The 20762-nt window shown below is 28.2% G+C and overlaps 1 long non-coding RNA gene across 4 annotated transcripts in view; it reads left to right on the forward strand.

Annotated features, from left to right (window-relative positions):
• Positions 1 to 20762, forward strand: part of LOC107444229 (uncharacterized) — a 72395-nt gene that overhangs the window by 5568 nt on the left and 46065 nt on the right. The window contains exon 1 of one of the 4 annotated variants that reach the window (XR_001584105.4): positions 16735 to 16859. The exons of 2 other annotated variants lie outside the window; for them this stretch is intronic. This is a non-coding gene — a long non-coding RNA (uncharacterized lncRNA). Of the gene's footprint in view, positions 1 to 16734; positions 16860 to 20762 lie in introns of those variants that run through there. One more of the 4 variants, XR_001584107.3, reaches the window with a different exon arrangement.

A 20762-nucleotide genomic window follows, 5' to 3' on the forward strand; every position in this document is an offset into this window, starting at 1 on the left:
ATAAATTTTATATATATATATATATATATATTATTGTTTCGAAGTGAGTCGTGTTTTTTGGAAGATTTTACCTTTAGGGCAGAAAAAGACGTCGGTGTTTCATACTGAATTTCCTAACCATAAATTATTTAAACTCTAAAAAATATTTTTCACTTATTTTGATCTAAATTCATACAAAATAATGAGAAAAATTATAAAAAGTATGGTTAATAAAAATTCTACGTCATAGGACTAAATGCTGTATTTTTTGCAATCGGCATACTTTTTTACCTCATTTCTTTAATTAGGAGTTTAAAAATATATATCAAAGGTAGTTATTACTGAACACACAATGTATAAAAATTATGTATCTCTTTTTCATAAATATGAGTATTTGTTCTACTTTAACTCTGATCCAATCAATATACTTGGTTATCAACATGGCAAAATATCGATTGCCGAAAAAGGCTTTTTTTAAATTTTATTTGTTTAAACGATTGAAAATTCCTCATGCACCACAAAGTATAGCATGAGGCTTACAGAAGTAAGTAGAAAACAAGCAAGAAAATTTAAAAATTTACATTACAAACAAAATTGCGCAAGGCAGCAAGACTTTCAATACTTTTGACCAGTTCTGAAAAAACAGGAGGCCAACAAATAGAAAGACGCCTCAAATCAGTCTTTAATTTAATTCGGGCAATCGTATACAGTTTGCAATGAAGAAGAATGTGCTCAGCATCTTCATCAGCATCGCCGCAACCACAAGGTCCACTGGAGACCACCAGATGGAAACGAAATAAATATCTCTTAAAATTTCCATGGTTTGTTAAAATTTGGGTTAATTTAAAATCAGTTGCAAAGAATTTACATTACAAACTGTGAAAAACTGATGGAAAGAACCCTTTCGTTTGGAAAAGGACTAATAAATTATTTATAATGCTTAGACGAATCTAATTTGAAAATTTAACTTTTATTGCATATTTTTAACAACATACGTGCTATTCTATATTTCAGTTTTCAAGTATGCTTATATTTCAATGGATAAGAATAACACTTCTAAGAGAATAGTAATTCAAAGTCTTTTTTACTACTGATTTGAGTTATCAAAGTAATAAATCCCAATGCTATGCAAGGTTCATTAATCTTCACGCATTTTTTTCTTTCTATTCCAGGGTTTTCTTATCGGTTAGCTGTAGTACGTGATTTGACTAAAAGAATGTTTTTAACCAATTTTGAATTCTCAGTTAATTTAGCATGCCTCCAGCGATAAGTAGGGAAAAAGTCGGAATTATTGATTGTCTGGTTCCAAAGGTTGATAAATTTGTAATATTTAACATGCATGAATAGCTGCTCACTTTTAGAATAATTGCGAAATTTTTTTAAATTAATATTTTTTTCTTGACCATGTTATTGTTTTTATAGCTTAAGACAAAACTTCTTGTCTTAATTGGCAGGATTTATCATTTTAAGAAGCCAAGAGATCGTGATATTAAAGACCCTTTTTTCCATCAAAAATAAGCAAACCTCTGTATTTCAATGCAATGTTCACGTGACTGTTGCTTGTGAAACTGCTTTCATTCGTTTTCATACTAAAGTAAACAGTATTCATAAAAAAAGTAATAAGATTTTTTCTTTAGTACGTAATTCAAAAACAAAAATTTAAGATCAAATTTTTGAAAACACTCCATTATTTTTCTACAAAATACATTTGATTAGGGTTAGTGCATCAGAGATAAGAATATTTCAACCCGAATAGATCTTTTAAAGGTGATTCAATGCTATTGGAGTAATATTGGATCCGACATTTTGGATAAGCTAACCAATACTATGTCTTAAAAGTGTGGGTTGATGATTAAATTATAAAGGGGGTTATATTGATTAAAAAAACTCTGTTATGTATGCTAAATTATGTAGTGAAAAATGTTTTATTTGTTTGTTTATTTATTTACTTTTTTAATGAAAAATTCTTCTTATGAGAGATTTTATTACTGTGTGTATTTCTTGGAAAAACTAAAAAGCAAAAAACAATAGGTAAATTGAAATTAATGAGTATTTTTGCATTTCTATAGCTTTAAAGCTATTATTATTTAGATTATATTATGCAACTTATGTCTTTATACATTTCTTTTCATTTTTATGTATCAATAGCTGTTTAAATCTATAATCTAACAAATAATGTTTTTTATTCATTAATTGCTTACCATCTTCAAACTTATAATCTAGCATATAAACTGATATTTTCTGGTATTCTTTTCTCCCTAGCTGAATAACAATCTCTCTCCTTCTTTAGAGTTTTTTATCAACTAATCGACGCTTTTCAAAAGATTTTGAATGACATATCGACATTTACTAAGTTCTTAAGATGTGATATTTATTGAAACGCGTTTGTAGCATATGGACATTTATCCATTATTCAGTGAATCTTACAATTTTATTCTTACAATATTCTACATAATATTGTTACTAAGAAATTTTTTTAAAGTTATTTAATACTTTTGTATATCAATTAAATCAAGGTATAATATCTCTCCGAATTTAGTGTTGAACAATCCAAAAAAATTGTGAGAAACAACAGTTTTAAAAGAACACCAAATTGTGCTTTCACATATAATTAAAAAGGTGTAGTTAAATCTGGACACCAATGATGGAGAGTGCTTACACCAAGCTAACGTGCATTCACAGCATTCTTAAATTATTTTCGCTTCCAAAAACATCAATTTTGGCACATATTGGGTATCAGAAGTAGATTGTTTACAATCGAGTAAGATATGGCGCATGTTTGTTGCTATATGCTATAGATCTACAGAAACAAAAGTTAGCGTTTAAATACTGTCAGTTGTATTAAATAAATTTATAAAATTTAATTTCCATCCGTTTTTGTTTTGTTAAACCTAATTTGAATTCGTCTTACTATTTCTCTGTGCTATGGATATGTTACATAATTCGGGTGTGGATATTTCAAATCTGAAATTGTTTTAGTTCGAAAAGCAACGTTTTTTTTCTTCAAAATAGTGTATTTAGTTTGATAATTTTTTGTTTGAATGTACAAGTCTATAAAGATCGTATAACTTTATTTATATACACTTACTCTTAAGACAAAAAGCATATGGCTTTAAAGTATCGCATCATAAACTAAACTAAATTCCAGACTTTTTCCAACCACTCCCTATGTAGCAGAGAAGTGGGGACACTTCAGTATTCGTTCGAGTGAATTTTTAAAATTCTTGGTTAGCAATATGTTAATAAATTGGATTAAAAAAATGTAGATTGTTGAGAGAAACCAGTTTCAAATTTGAAATGAGTGACACGAAAATATTTAAGATCTGGTTAAAAATCATATCAAGTCTTTTTTTATCAGTTTAATTAATTGAAATAGTGATTTGTGGTATAGAGAAGAATATGATTCGAATCAGGTTTCACAAACTTAGAAATTTTAATTAATTTTTCAATATAAAAGTTTTTGTTTTTACAAATCTGAATTAAATCTCTTGTTTAACCGAAAAATATTTTCTTCCTATGTCTTCTTAGTCGTTTTTAACCCCTTTATGTATAGCGTCCTTTAAAAAAGCCGTTATTTTTTTTTTCAGAAAAAAATAGTTTGATTATTAGGATTTATTTTCCATAAACAAAATAGTTCTGTCTTCGAATTAATAATAAAAAATATTGTTCTTTAAAATTTATTTTTAGAAAGCTTAAAAGATATTTAATAGAATGTAATACCCACTTAGTATAATTTTATGCACCGTACCATTTTATGTTACATAGTCGTTTTTCATGTTTGGAACATAGTGGCTGGGAATTAATTGGAGGAAAAATTTTCTGGTACTGAAAAATGATATTTACCAGTTATATACTTGCTGCATGAATATACTGTTAAAATGTAATTACAATGTATGTTAAGATATATGTTTAGGATCTTAGTGAAAAAAGAAATAAAAATACTGTGCACTTGAATGCTCGCTAAGTAATATTTGAGTAAGAAAAAGCAAAAACTTTTTCAAACAGTGACTAATAACTATTGAAGTCGGGAGGAGCAAAGAAACGATTAAAATTATCAAAAACAGTCTTTTTTTATCTAATTAAATAAGAATATATTCGCTTTTTGCCAAAAATCACCTTTAAGCTTGCTCTAGACGATTTTGATCCATTATAATCCCTTTGATGACACTATCAGTAATGGTCATTGGTCAGTGCTTAAGAACGTTTTTGTTACTTCTCACTTGAATTTAAGCTTTGTGATTCATAATGTATATAAGCCATTACAATGATCGCCAAACTTATGAAGCTTCTGAGCTGCAGTACCATATTTTACAGGTGAGCTGTCAACTATTTTTTTTTAAAAATCATACATTTTATTTATTACCTATAAACTTCCATTAGTGTGTTGGCCTGCCGGAGCGTTAATGCTTTCTACCGAGAATGCCTCTACGTTGTCGATTTGGCGATCTGTGGCTTCATCTTCTTACAAGCATTTCAAAAAAAAAAAAAAAAAAAAAAAAAAAAAAAAAAAAAAAAAAAGGCTATCTTTATTGAACATCTTGTACATTAAACAATGCAAGTTAACATGAATTTATTAAAATTAAATAAATTTATTTAGTAAAAATCAAATTTAAATATAATTTCCAAATGAACGAGATTTTCAAGCGACTCTGAATTTATGTAATTTAATGGCAGAAATAGTATTTCCTAAATCACAGGCACATCTGAAGGCTACTCATGAGGTACTACTGTTTGTTAATCCTACATGTAATTACTAATGGCTAAAATTATCAATTAATCTAACTGTTTCCATGCCATTATGGCTAACCATGGGAGGTTTTAGTGGTTTTTCTTTCCGTGCAATGCAAATGCGGGTTACTTCTATCAAAAAGGCTAGTTTGTCCCAGTGATTGATTCATCTTGGGTTAGATTCCACATTACAAGGAAACGAAGTTGAATATTAATAGTTGTTGTTGAATATAGATAGTCAAACTTAAAATAAAATTTATTCAATTTCTTCTGTTTGCTATAAGCCGTCATTAATTCGTAAGTACTAATAGCGCAACTATAATAACATCTTATTATTTTCGTAGGATAATTTCGAATATAAAAACGAAATCTACAATAGGAAAAGACATTAATGAGACACTAAGACTATAAAAGCACACGTTTTTGAAGCTGACAATGGTCGAGAATAAATATATGCTCTGTAGGCGCGGTTAACTACCATGATTGTGTATCGAGTGTCTCGTTAAAGGTCTTTTTTTTATGACCATCCTATAAGCCAGCTTGTTTTAAATGCATTTCGAATTTTTTTTACTGCTCAAAGAAAGCTTTCTTTTTTGAAAAATGTAAATGTTATCTACATGTGGAGTGATACTCAAAAAATAAGTTAGACTTAAAAATAATGGGTGAAACTCCTGACAGAATTCAATTATATTTTGTTCGGAAAAACAAAATCGAGCACATCAACAACTGAAATCTCTTGATATTTAATAAAGCTGACATTAGTTTAAAAGTTTTCCTTCAGTTTGAAAAAATATCACCTAATAATTTTTTAAGCATAAAACAATGAATTAAGCAAAAAGAAACTAAATGTCACCAATTATGGAAATTTTATTGAAAATTGAAAAATAAATGAAAGAAAAATTGCGATCATAAACCGTAGTACCTTAAACTATATACTTCACAGAATTTTATTTTATTTTATAACCGTCGTTGAACAGCCACCCAAATTTTGGGATTACGACTTCTAATGTTCAACTCCGTAGCCCTTTAATTTTGAGCCCAATCCAGAAGACAAGGGAACTCCTGGATCAAGTATTGGGAGAAATTTTGCCTCTGTGGAGGAATTTTTGATGGAACTAACCCGCATTTGCGTTACATGGAGAGGAAGACCACGAGAACCTCCCACGGTTAGCCTGACGGCAAGGGGACTCTAACCCATGATCCGTCTACCACTGAGGATATTTCACGTCAGCACTGTGGTCAGTGCAAGCCGGATGCGGAATTCGTATTGACCCGCCATCACCGGTATCGAACCCCGGTTCCCCTCATTGGAAGGCGAACGCTCTATCCCCTGAGCCATCACGGCTCACTTCACAGAATTGTTAAAATTTGCCGAATTGAATTATTACCTAATTATAGTTAATTCACAGAATCGCAAAAATATTAATTCAACAATTCCCTAATACGCTGATTCACCCACACTATGTTTTCTTTGAAAAAGTTCATTCTTCTTCTCTTGCTCAATCTCGTACTTTCATGAATGACAATATCTAAACTCCATACTTCCCCCCTTGATTTAACTTATGGTTTATAAATTATAAAAACATTATAGAATTTTTATAACTCTGAAGTTAGTTAGATTATTTATGAAAATTATAAAAACTTCACTGTGAAAAAAAGTATTGTCTAAACTGCCTGAATATGGTAAAATTTATCGTGTTTCTGACGGTATGGGAAAACCAGAAAGTTCGGTAATTTTTATTGAAGCTCTTTGATAATGATCGAGGTAAAAATAACAATAAAATATCGTTTTACAATAAGTGATAAAAACGGGTAAATGTGGTTAAATTTGATAATTTTGTCATGATACCTTAGAGCATGGCATAATAACCATTTATTCGCATGAATTTGCTTTTCAGTTTCGTATTTTTTGCTAATTGTGTGGTTATAAGAAATATAACTTTGAAAACGAGAATTTCAGGTAAACCTTTACTAAATAAGAGGTTTAACTACAGTTTATTTTGATTTAAATAGCTGGAATTGTGTTTTTTTCACCCAGAAATATTACTACCATCGTAATTTTGCCATTACCGTAATTGTTATTTCAACGATGTTATTCTCCGTGTTATTTTCAATGATAGAATTAAACTTATCAAAAAATTAATGAATGATTGGTTTATTTTCTAATATTTTTATTGTTTTCGTTTGATTAAAATGTAATGATGATAAGGCATTTTTTTTGTTTGGGGGGAAAAAGGCAAGTTTTACTTTCTTGCACTTTTATATCTTTGATTGATTTTACACATGTGTTAATTGGCATCATTTTACAAGCATGCTAAAAATATGCATAAAAAAGGCTACCCTAAATACACTATTAAGAAATTTGAAATTGTATATGCAAGATTTAACTTTACAGCAATAAAAAGTTTGCACTAGTCCCCTAAATTTATATTATAAAATTGTTTTTTCTCAGTCTTAAAGGAAGTTTGAATGAAAAACGATTATCCAATTAGCGTTTATTTAGTTCGTCAAATTCAATGAAACACCTCAACTGTTATATAATTTTGTAAAAATTTAATACTATTATAAAGTAAAAAATGTTAATAGCATAAATTTGAAATTTTTTTTTCTATTGTATTTAGCCTCAAAAATCCTAAATTTTGGAACAATCGGTTAATTCTAATTCTTGAAAATTGAATTCTAAAAACATTATTTCCTTACTTTTTCGTTGTTAAATTTATCATAGGATGCATTTTTTCTTATCATGAACTCGAGCTCTTAAACTTCACCCATTTTTTAATCATTTTATTATTCAAAATATAATGTACTGTATTGTAATATATAGAGAGGAGTAGTCTAAATTGTACCACTTTTCCACACTCCATGTTAACCACTTCTTCTGTAATGTAATATATAGAGAGGAATAGCCAGAATTGTACCACTTTTCCACATTTAAATTTTTATCAGTTAGAAATCATTGACAACAACTTTCGAAATATTTTAACAATGAAATACATTCATTTAGCTACTCATATTATTTTTTGTTAATAATATATGTACAGTAAATAACAGTACATATATATAACTGTAATATGTATATGTAAATAACAGTAATATATGAACAGTAAATATATACTAAAAATAAATTGTTTTCGCAAGGTTTGCAAGCAGTATGATTTAGGAAACCGGTTGTCTGAATTGTACCATCCCCTGCTCCCTATATCGTACCACTCTCAACATTATTGAGTATTTATGCTTAAGTGAATCAGTAGAACATGTGTAACCAAAAAACTGTTTAATAACATAATAAAAAATGTGATACTAAGTTTCTAAACTCTTACAAGTAACAGTTAAGCCAGTAAAATGTTAATAGAGCATGGAACAAGCAAGTAACTTTTGTCAGTGCTGTGTGTTACGACTGTATCTCTTTAAGATCTATAACCAACTTTCTTCTTCTTTGGATTTAGGAATGAAGAAATTGATTTGATTTAAGGCTTCTACATCGATGATACTGCGACAGATCGATCTATCAAATCACATCACTAACCAGCAATGTCTTGACTAATTTCGGCTTGACTAACCAGACGGCTCATAACTTATATGCTTTTCACCATTTTCTTTCTTGAGAATAAGACAAATTAATCTCATTATAAGGATATTAAATCATCGCATTAACTGAAATAGCTCCGTTTTTTTTTTGTAGATTCGTCTAAGTATAGACTGAAGTTTTCTGCTATAAAAAAATCAAAAGACGAAGAATCGTTAAATCCTTTTAATTAGAGTTCTCAATTGTCGTAGTCTTATCATAATTCTCATTTACAAGATTAGCATTTGGTACTGGGTGCAAGTTAATCCAGAAATAGTTCTCTGCCATTTTTCGAAAGTTTGGGAATAGAACAGTTTAAATGGCATAAAATCAACCTGTTCAGTTGATACATCTCATAAATAACTTATATCTACTAATTAGACAGTTACGCAACGTTTTAAACAAAGTGTTATACCAAGCCTCAAACAATAGTTAGCTAGCAAAGAAATGAATAGAACATAACAAATTAAGTTGTTTGATAATTATGTAATGTATTTAGTAATATTTAATTTAGTTCAACTGTATTCTTACCCAGGGTGTAAAAAAATTACATTAAAAACTTGTAAAACCTATTTACTTACATAAAAACTTAACGCAAGTACACAGTCATTCGATTTATTCTGCCTTATATCTGTTCATTTATTTAACTCATTCAGTCATTCTCATAGCTCATTCTCTCATTCATTCACTCATTCTTCCACTTACATTTTAAATTTTTTACTTAATTTAATTTTCACATCTTTAATGCCTTCAAACGTTTACACATACTATTCATACACCTATTTTCCTTCATACATCTGTATTTTAATCCATTACCTATATAAATTTTCCCATCTTTAATTTCTTCCTATACTTACACTAATATTCTTACGCCTATGTTAATTGTTGTATCTATCTATATTTTACATTCTTACTTGTTCACATTGTCACATCTTAAATTCATTCCTATTTTTTCACCTGTATTATATTTAGTATCGATCTATTTTACACTCTTACCTATTCACATTGTCACCTCGTGGTAGAATCAAGTTAGCATGCTTTATATACTACTGAATGATGTTTAACTTTTGTAGTGGTAGTTACGCCACAACATTTTTAGATTAAGCAAAGCTGATTTTTAGTAGTTCATCCCATCAAAATAAAGGCTAACTGTATTCAGTATCATCTGGCATGATGCTGTNACTTTTGAAAGAGTTATCGCTATTTTTGTGATTTTTCCTTAATTTATGATAACCAGTGTATATTTTACATTCTTACTTGTTCACATTGTCACATCTTAAATTCATTCCTATTCTTTCAACTGTATTACATTTAGCATCTATCTATTTTACAGTCTTACCTATTCACATTGTCACACCTTTAAGACATTCATATTTTTACATCCTCTATATTCTAGACTAGCTGAATGCCCGTTCTTCGTACGGGTGGGGGAATGCTTTATTAAATCTGTACTAAATAACATTACGAAATCATGCAAAACATTTTCAGACTAATACCGACACAAATAATAAAGTTAAAATTATTCCGATGTTTTTTAATTTATTATTATTTATTGACTTTCTCAGTTGCTTTAAATCATTATTAGGTTAAGCAAAGCTGATTTTTAGTCGTTCATCCCATCAAAATAAAGGCTAACTGTATTCAGTATCATCTGGCATGATGCTGTTGCTGAAGTTGTTGCAGCTGTAATTGGAACCAAATTTACTCTAAAATACGCTGTACCTATATAAGAGTTTATTTGGTATCTACCAAAACTTAACCTATTACCATCATGCCAATAGTGTCCATAAGCAAGTACCATTTCTCCCTTAATTTCGTTTTTAATTTCAAAACTTAATTTTTTTAAATTTCAATTACCGTTGATTTCAAATTATTTAGTTTCATAGTGATACGTTTTAAAAGCATAATTATATAAACAAAATAAACACATGATTTCAGATAACCTTAAAAATATTAATCTGGAGATGTTGCCTGCTTATGCTAGCTCGATTACGTTGATCTTTCCGATAACCTGGCATAACTAATGAAAAAAATAATTAAGTATTGCAGAACGTTCAATAAACAACCTTTTTGATCAGAGCTATAAGCTAACAAACACCGCTGGTGTTGTTTTTAAAATATTTGACAAAATTGATTGGCTAATTTTGAAACAATAGCTTCCGCTAATCCAATGAGAAAATTCCATTTCTTAAATGTTTCCGAATTTAAAAATCTGATTAAAAATTGAAAAATTTTTGTAATTGTACTCATTCATCTTTATGTTGAATTTCGTATTCTTAGAATCTACCGTTTACCCGCGATCCGGTATACATACACACAAATTCTTTATTTTATATATAGATTACTTGGTTTATTTATCTATATTTGACATTCTCACCTATCCACATTTTCACATCTTTTCATTCCTATACTTACACCTATAATTTTCGTATATCTATAATATATTTACACCTATATTACTTCTTATATCTATCTATATTTTACACTTTTACTTACTCACATTTTCACATCTTTAATTCATTCATATTCTTACACCTTCTCTTACATCGATATTGTTTCTTACATCCATATTTTACACTTTTACTTACTCACATTTTCACTTCTTTAATTCATTCATATCCTCACACCTTCTCTTACATCGATATTGTTTCTTACATCTATATTTTACACTTTTACTTACTCACATTTTCACATCTTTAATTCATTGATATACTTACACCTTCTCTTACATCGATATTGTTTCTTACATCCATATTTTGCACTTTTATTTACTCACATTTTCACATCTTTAATTCATTCTTATTCTTACACCTTCTCTTACATCGATATTGTTTCTTACATCTATGTTTTACACTTTTACTTATTCGCATTTTCACATCTTTAATTCATTTACACTCTTACACCTTCTCTTACATCGTTATTGTTTCTTACATCGATATTTTTGCACCTCTTACTCCCATTTTCACATCTTAAATTTATTCATAGTCCTTATAATAATTTCGAATTTCCTCATCTATAAAAGCTTTACATTTTCACTTCTGTATTTAAATTCTATTCCTTGACTTATAATAGATGTATTATCATGGTAAAATATTTCATCTCTGGCAAATATTATGTTTGAAACGTTTGAGATTTAAATTGCTTTGTATCAGTAAAAAACTGGATAAAAACTAGAAGCAGACGAAAACTTCATGAAAAATTTTATTAAATTCTTCTAACTTTATCTTTTGTCCGTTTCAGGCAGATCACACAATATTATAGCTTAAGAGCCAACACCCATAGTAAAATAATTAGTTTGAGGTTTAATCTCCTAATGTGTGTGATATTAAAATGTAATTAACTAAATAATTAATGAATAATTAAAGGAATAATTAAATGAATGAGAAGACTAAAATGAAGCAGGTGTTTTGGCTTTGATTCTTAAGTTAAATGAAAAATTCATCAACGCATCTTCTTAAAACATTTACCTTCAATTCCGTCTTCACTTCCTTTATTAAGATCAAATTCATCTAGCTTTTGTGATTAAATTATTAAATTCATATAAACTTTCAACGGTTTACCTTTGGAGGAAGCATTATGATGCAAACGAAGAAGTCGTAAATAAGATTTAAGTCTTTAGACATTAATTAATATAATAATAATTATATGCGTTATGATGCAAATGATGGAGTGATCAAATATGAGTTAAGTCTTTAGATCTTAAATAATATAATTCTGATTATATATCCCATCCTTACACATCCTAGCTTATAGTAATCCTATCGCACGTTATTAATTAATGTAACCCTAAGCAGAAAAAATCAACTCTGTTCGAATTTTCAGTCTAAAATTACGATGAAATAATCGGCAGCAATTTGTCCATTCAATTAAAAACCGTAGAACCGGTTTCGAAACTATAGAAAAGAAATTTGACTAGATATTGAAGCTAGGCTTTTCGTTAGGTAACGGTTGTGGTTGAGTTGTGTGTTAACAAATGAACGGTGGAATGTGGTTTAGTTTGTTCATCTAGTAGTCTCATCCATCGTAAGAGCTAGGAAATGCTAACCTTTCTTTTACAAAGCAGATTTATGGTGCTGCCAACCATGCGCGAATGAGAGTATCGTATTCAAGTAGCCCTGGGTCACCAATTGGGGAGTGCAACACATTCGACTCTATTCCCTTCATGTATTGAAGGGAATGGAGGAAATATTGTGTCAGTGCTATGACTCGAACTTCAGTTCTGTCGGCCATGAGATTGACGGGTTAGCACTCTCGTATTTAATATGAATCCAGCTGCAAGGAACTAAGTGGCTCAATTAGAAAGGACCATACAATGAATACCATCTTATCTGTGGTTATTTGACTATTTTATTTGAATATGGTAAAATAACAGATAAATTGCCATTTAACCATTTTTCCTAGAAATTTCTAACAGTGTAAGGCAGAACAAACAAAAGTATTTAAAAAATAATTTGAAATTTAAAACTACTCTAAAAAAAATTTTATGCTAAGGAATTTTAAATATGAATTGAACTCCTACGATATGTGTCAATTGAGCATATTTTCTTAATGTTTCGTTTTTTTTTCACTTGAAAAACTCTAGTTTTGCAAAATAACGGATGTTACTTATCAAATTAAGCTATTAAATGACAAGGAATATGTTACTTTTCTCAGTAATAATATTTTAGAAATATTATATTATCTATTAATTAAATTAATGTCAGCTTATGAAAATTTAGTCCATTTTTATAAGCATTTATTATATAAATGTGTTTCGAAATTATTTTGACACTGTTTTGTTTTCTGGTTTGGGTTCAAAATTAGAAGACTAATAGTTGAGCATTGGTAGTCGTAAACTCAAAATTGGGTCTGCTGTTCAACCCCGACTGTTATAAAATAAAATAAATTTCTCTATAAAAAGTTGCGGAGGCTCAGGGGGTAGAACGTTCGCCACCCAATGAGGTGACCCAGGGTGCTGGTAGATGCGAATTTTGCTCCCGGCTTATATCGATCACAGTGCTGACATAAAATATTTTTAGTGTTAGATGAAAGATAGGTTAGAATCCCCAAATATGATTTCGCAAATATGCACTAAATTCCATTCAGTTCAAATGATGCGAACAGTCAAAATAGGAAGATATTAAATAATTTTTGACACTCTTATCAGACTTTCAGTTGTCAAGGCACAGACTTTAAATCTTGGGATACACGTATAATTGTGTGTTAAGCAAACAGAACAAATTTTTCATAAAGTTGTGCCATCAAGCATTTGACAGATACAAATTGAGATTTCTTACAAACTAAGGATAATCGAAATGCAAATGATAGCCTTTTTTTTAATAACAAAACGTGTAATTATGCGATAATATTTGACTGATTTGTTAAAGTTTTTGACAGATTTCTTTTAGATTTTTAATTTCAGTTACTGTATAACAACGATTCATAACCTAAAATTGTTTTTGATCATTGCGATGAAATAAAGGAATTATTTGTAGTGAAAAGCTATCGTTGGTTTAAAATTTTTATCTTTGTAGCCAAAGTTAACTAATAATTCTAAAAGTGAAATTTTAGTTTGTGGTCAAAGTGCAAAGCCAAATGCCATTTTAGCGTTCGAAATTTTGTCCATGATAATATTGTTATTCTCCAAATTTAGGGTAAATCCTATTAACACAGAAGTAGAATCCGTCAAAAATTCTTTTGTTTGTTATTGTTAGCATTAATTAATCAGCATCATATAAGAACTAAAATCATGAACATTATAGTTTAATATGGGAATTTTTTGTAGATAAAAAGTGCTAATCAAGATTATTCGTTGTTTATTTTTTTTTTACTTTACCTGTTTGTAAGTATTTAAATAAAAAGTTGAGCAAACATAAAAAGAAATGTCATGAAAAATATTGAATATAATTAACTATTGATGTTCGGAACTCATAATTGTTATTCTAAATTCAAGTATAGATTTTATTAATGACAATATTTCTTGTATCATACATATCTGCAGTGGGACATGAATGAGGTTGTTGTTGTTGACGTATGCCTGTTTAGGCAGAGGGGATGCGATTGTTCTAATTTTCCAGTGGCTCCATCTGTGGCCAAGAATTCGACCTCTGCCACACCATACGTCGCACCCGCTTATAGCGTGAACCCATTCATACATCCATTCATTCATCCACAGATCGTAATTTTGACCTGAATCAGAGAACGATCGATCTCCAATCCAGTACCCCCAGAGGTATTGATTTGTTATGGGAACATGGAGGACTTTTGCGACTCGACAGATTTAACGTGCATCAGTTACTTTACTTTACAGTCTTCGGCTGGCGAGGTTCGAACCCACGAACTCTCGGACATGGGCCCAGCGCCCTACCGACCAGGCTATCCCGGCCTAATGAACGAGGTCAAGTCCTCATAAGCATCTTTGGGATGTTGAATCTTTAATATTTTAAATAATTTTTAATCATTTTGAAAATGGGCCATGGTTTTTAATATTTAGAGTGAGTATTTTTTTAATTCTTGGAATAGGGAAGCGTATTTTCCATTTTCGTGTAGATGATTTTTTAATTTTTTACTCAAACTTATTTTATTTACAACTCACAATCTCTCAAGTATTAAAACAACGAACAAGAAAGGCACATTTATAATTAATGGTTTAGTTGGAAGGAGACTGGATGCTTTTGCGTTCGTTTTCGAGAAAAAGGATTGAAATTGAAATATTTAAAATAATTTTGTGATATATTTTTCCAATCATTTTTATATTTAAAGCTACAACTTCACAATATGAAACTTAAGAAAGAAAAAAATAGATTGCATAGTGACGTCATTTCTGAAATTTTAGTTATGTTACTAATAATGTGAGCTCCGTTAACTATTTTTCCGCTTTTGAATTGTAATTTATTAAAAGTTTGATTCATGATTTATAATACTCTTGCTTTCAAAATAATAGATATGACACGCTACTTCCAATTCCTGAAAAAATTCTGTTACACTCAACACGATTATTGCAATAATGTTAGTTTAATTTTTTGAAAGTGATGTTTTCTATAATACCTATTATAATATATTCATAAACAACTAAAAAATTTTAATTTCAATCAAAAATACTTTTTATAAGTAATTTTTTTTCTGAAATGGGAGAGATATATTTATATTTTGGGGACGGATGAAACCCATCCTTTTTGGGGAGAAGAGTGGCACCCGTTTGTCTTACATAGTCATAGGATCATAGAGATATGACTACGTAAGACATGACTTGCATAGTAATGTCTTACATAGTCATGTCTCTTAAATGTTTATGATTTAAAAATAAAAATTGCATAATTATCGCAGTGGTTGCTTTAGGTTTTTTACTCGAAGATAAAAAGATGACTTATAAATCGCGCAGAGGCACTAAAATTCTCTTCTTTATACTAGACAGACAAAAATTCCGTATCATTTTACGGTAAAAAATAACGGCACTCAGGGTGTTGGTTACTTTTTACCGTAAAATTCATTTTCACCGGAAAATGTTACGGAGCAAAAGTCTGATTTACCGTAATTTTTGCAGTAACAATTACCTCAAAATCACTGAAGCATTCTAATTAAATAAAAATTACGGTATGATATTTTACCGCAAAATGGTTTTTACAAATGATGCAAGCTAAGTGCTGGTACGTTATACCATAATTTGATCCGGAATATTTATAGTGAGGTAATTAGGAAGATAAACAACGAAACAAATCGGACAAACTAATGTCAAAACCAAGATGAAAATCTGCACCATTTGATCTGAGAAGTGCGTTTTGTACATTATGTATGTTTTTATAGTAAATTATTGTATTTTTAGTCAGTTTAAGGGTTTAAAAATTGAGAATAAAATTATCTAAATGCAATACTATAACAAATTCTTTTCATTCATTTCTTTTAAATAACTAGCGTACGCATTATAAGTATAAATTAAAAGGCAACTTAAATGAAAAGTTTATTTTTGAAAAACGAGGAAATTTTGTAGAAGTTTTTAAAATGTTTATAAACAGTTTTCGTTAATTTTTTTTATTATTAATTCAAATCAATTTGAAAAAAGTCACGTAATAGTTTTTAAAAATTTTGTAATTTGTTTTCGAATATTTCATCTAAAAAAATCAAATTTTGTAGAATGCTAAAAAAAATGTAGCTTTTAAACAATTAAAATTTACTTCCGTAAATATTAGTTATCTAAATCAATTACTTAGATTAATCATTAAATAAAAAATACAAAATACATTCTTTATATTTTATAGTTCAACAGGTTATCTTTTAATTTACTCTTTGCATTAACTAATTAAAAAATGAAAGAAACATATTTTAAATAAAAAGATTAATGTTTATGCATCATTGAATGATCAATTCGCGTGACATTTAAATTCTCAAGACAATACTCCTCCTTGTAGGTTAGATTTGTGTTTCGCTTTTTGTTAAAGAATATTTGTTCGAAATGAAACAGATTTTCGAATGGATGAGGCGTAGGTGGCGCGTCGACATCTTTTAAATAGCTGTTCCCGGGCTACACTTTTATCATTTACACGGTAAAATCACGAATCTATATTCGCGCTTTTTCGACAAGCTATTAGTTTTTGTGCTATTCAGGTTCATCGTAAGTAGTTTTATGATTCATTTGATTATGAATAATACATATTGAGTATAAAATAAATAAATTTTTTCTAATGAGTTTTCAGTTAAAATGAAATGTTCTTTTCGAAAATTGTGTTTTTACGAAATAATAAGTCCCTTCATTTATGAAACAGTTTATAGATACGCGAAATAGAACGCATTGCTTTAATAAAGTAAATTTATTACAGATGAAGTAATAAGGGCAAAAAAAATGTATTATAGTTCGAAAGATTTCGCCAATAAATCGTAGCCACTATAATAACAATGTTTTTTTTTTGGAAACTTTTTCTGTTATGGTAATTTTTTGTAAGATATTTGTTAAAAAATTATTTGGTTTTAAATTAATAGTATTTGGAATATAGGCAATTTTTCTTACTATTGAAAAGTGAGGACTATCCTAATTGAAATAAAACTTAGATCTGTTAAAATAATACTTAAAAAATAATATTTATTTAACCTTTATAAATAACTCTAAAATGTTAAGCTGCTTATGCGTCATTATTAAAGATATTTATGTACGATAAATCAAATTCTTTGTGGGATAACCTGGAATAAATATTGATCCATTGTTCTATTTTCAAAATTTAGAATCATTTTTAAACATTACGAAAAGGTAGTTATAAATTTACCTTTTTTCATCAATAATATTTTTTTTTAAATTAAAAAATGCATTGTACTTTATAACAAAAAAATTTGATTTGCTACAAAAGCACTTAAGATGGTGAAATTCGACTTGTTTTTGAGAGTTTGAATTGTGTCAACTTTTCTCCCCATTTGTACTTTTGACGGAAATTAAATTTTTCTCTTAATAAGTCAAGTTTTTTTCTATTGATTTCACTGTTTCAGTTTCTTGGTATTATTTATTGCATATTAAGTATATCATTAGATAGAAAAACAACTTTTTAGTCTTTGTTAATTTTGCAAGAATATTGTCGTAAACCTAGCTAAGAGCCTATAATAAAAAATAAAATAAATTAATAAATAAAAATAAATAAATAATAAGATGATTTCAGCACCTACAGTCAAGAGCTTGAATGATTTTGGAAAATTGCGTTGTTTGAAAACGAGATCGTAAAACATTAATATGTAGGCTAGTCTTAGCAGCATATTTTGATCTGATATATAATAAAACATAGCTGTATTGAAAATAAAAGTATGGTCAAAACTACTAGAATGTGGATGATTTATTGTGCTTACTTGCTCCATATGAGCACCAAAAAGCACCTCGATCAAGATAGCACAAACATATAGAACCCGTTTCAAAACGTTTCGTGGAAGAACAATGCTGCACGTTTATGGAAACCCCGGTATTATATGGTTATTTTACTTGAAATAAATTCTTGAGACCATCTACCCCTTGTGGTATTGCTTTGAAGCATAGATGCAGTGGGTCGATTCCCGCTACAACAACGGATCTTACTCAAATTTGTGCTATCTGTTTATAAAATTGAAAAGAAGTTTTAAGTCATTCTTTGTGTTTACAAACTAGCCCGCATTCGTATCTGAATAAATAAATGAATATTACTACCCCCATAAAGGATGCATGAGACAGACACCATAGCTTGACACATCTGTATAGTATCTTTAAAACACGTTAATTAAGCATTTGAAGCAATCATTAATGTTCTTTGTCCCCTTGTTACAATTGAGAAATATATTAGGAAAAAAATAATGAACTATCATCTAACTCCTATTAACTATTTAAACAAACTTCGTTTTAAATAAACTATAGAAGTGTAAACATATTATTACCATTCCATTTTTCAAGACGCATAGATATCAAATGGTTAAAATAGCCAAATAAATGGTAAAATAAATTTAATTCAGAAGAATAATTTAGTAATTTTTTTGATATTTCAAAGCATGGTATAAAAACCAGTTAATTGTTTTTTTATTTATTTTCATTTTTACTAAATGCTTATCCATATAAGAAATATAATTTCGAAAACAAGAATTTCCGGTAAACCGTTATAATAACAAACGGAAAAATTACCAGATGAATGGTTTAAATACCGTAAATTTTGGTTTAAATACCATAGTTGTTTTAGAAACTTTTACCTTTTTTTTTTACCAGATATGTCATTACTATANATATTTAGTAATATTATGAGATGGAAGTTGTTATATTCATTTAAGTTTCTATACAAAATGAAAATATTTTGGAGTCAAGATATTTTCCTTTTTTTTGTTGTTATTTTTGGATATAAAACATATTTGTCAAACTTTAATGAACGTAGAACAAGTATTGCATTGCTATATATTTTTTGAAACGACTCATAATATAAAGAGTAAACATTGTATTAGTTCAATATTTTTACTTCTATTTAAGTCATGTCATAAGGCATTTTTAGCGCAATTTTCGCATTTTAAGGGCATTTTTTGCACTTTTAAGGGCACTTTTTGCAGCTCATAAGGGCATTTTTTGCACTTTTTAAGGGCATTAATTGAGATTTTTTAGGTCATCAAAATCCGGGCTCTAGTCATTACTATACAAATATGGTAATTTTACCAGAATTTTTTTTTCAGAGTATCAAAAATAGAGACAATTTTAAAATTTTAGATAACGTTGAATTCCATACTGAATACCTCTAAATATTTTGAAATTGGTTATTAATATGTAATATTTTTAATTATATTATAAGAAATAAAAATTTGAAGAAAAAATGAATTTATCAAGGTTTTAATAATGAATGTTTTTTAAACTTTAATTTGTCAAAAAATATGATGATTAATCAATTTCGTTCAAATTTTGTACTCTGCAATTTTAAATTTGGATAAGAAAATATAAAAAAAATATACATTACAATTTAAAGTTTTTAGAGTTGTTTTTATAAAGTTAGTTGTTATAAAGTTGTAAAATTTTTAAAGTTCGAAAAAAAGTTGTGTTAAATCTGAAAAAGTATGTATTTGTATCTCAGTAATTTCGTAATTTAAAATATCGTTTGTACAATCCAGAGTTTTTTCAGTTATGGAGAATCAAATTTTTTGGCATTTTATTCAGAACTAAACATCCTAATGAAATATTTTGTATTTTTTTTACATTTAATTTAAAATTAAGTTATTAAACTGTGAAATTACTTTACAGAATTTTGAAATAAAATTAAAATTATATTGTTTTAAATGAATATCTATATCTGGAACTAGAATAGAAATGAGTCAACTTATGTATAAATTAGCATAAGATAGATATTTCCAATCATTTTATATTTTTTAACATACAAATGTTTTATCTCGAAAAATATTGATTTAATATAAGATGTTAAAGTAAAATTTTAATGTATAGTTGCCATCATTTTGGTGTTAAGGTAAACTAAATACATTTTTTAGTACAGAATTGTACTTATCATGCAAAAAACTACATGAAATTGTTTGAAGGAATTAGTGACAATATATAACTAAAAATGTGTTTATTTTTTTGACACAGAATTTTTATTCAACATTTTTTTCATATTTTTTTATTATTTTGCATTAATTTAGGTCAAAATAAGAGAAAAATATTTTATTCAGAATTTTAATAATTTATGTTTATGAAATACTGCATTGAACACCGATGTCTATTTCTGTGTTAAAGGTAAGATCTCCTAAACACAGCTCACTTCCAAACAATAATTTCTCAAATTTGTATTTATTTGTAGTTATTTAGATCTAATAGAAAGAGTTATTCAGCATTGACATTTCTTTAATTTTCAATTATTTAAATTTTTTTTAATATGAATGAAAAAAAATTTAAAACTTTTTTTTTTTTTATATTTTAGTACAAATATAATTCCGATATATTTTAGATTTTTGTAAACAGATGTTTTTTGGTAACTATTAGACTGTTTTTTTTTATAATTTAAAAATATCAAAATATATTTTTGTTTGTAATTAAAAGGTCGGAAAAAAA

This window comes from Parasteatoda tepidariorum, chromosome 4, assembly GCF_043381705.1.
Source record: "Parasteatoda tepidariorum isolate YZ-2023 chromosome 4, CAS_Ptep_4.0, whole genome shotgun sequence".
NCBI classification, from domain to species: Eukaryota; Metazoa; Arthropoda; class Arachnida; order Araneae; family Theridiidae; genus Parasteatoda; species Parasteatoda tepidariorum.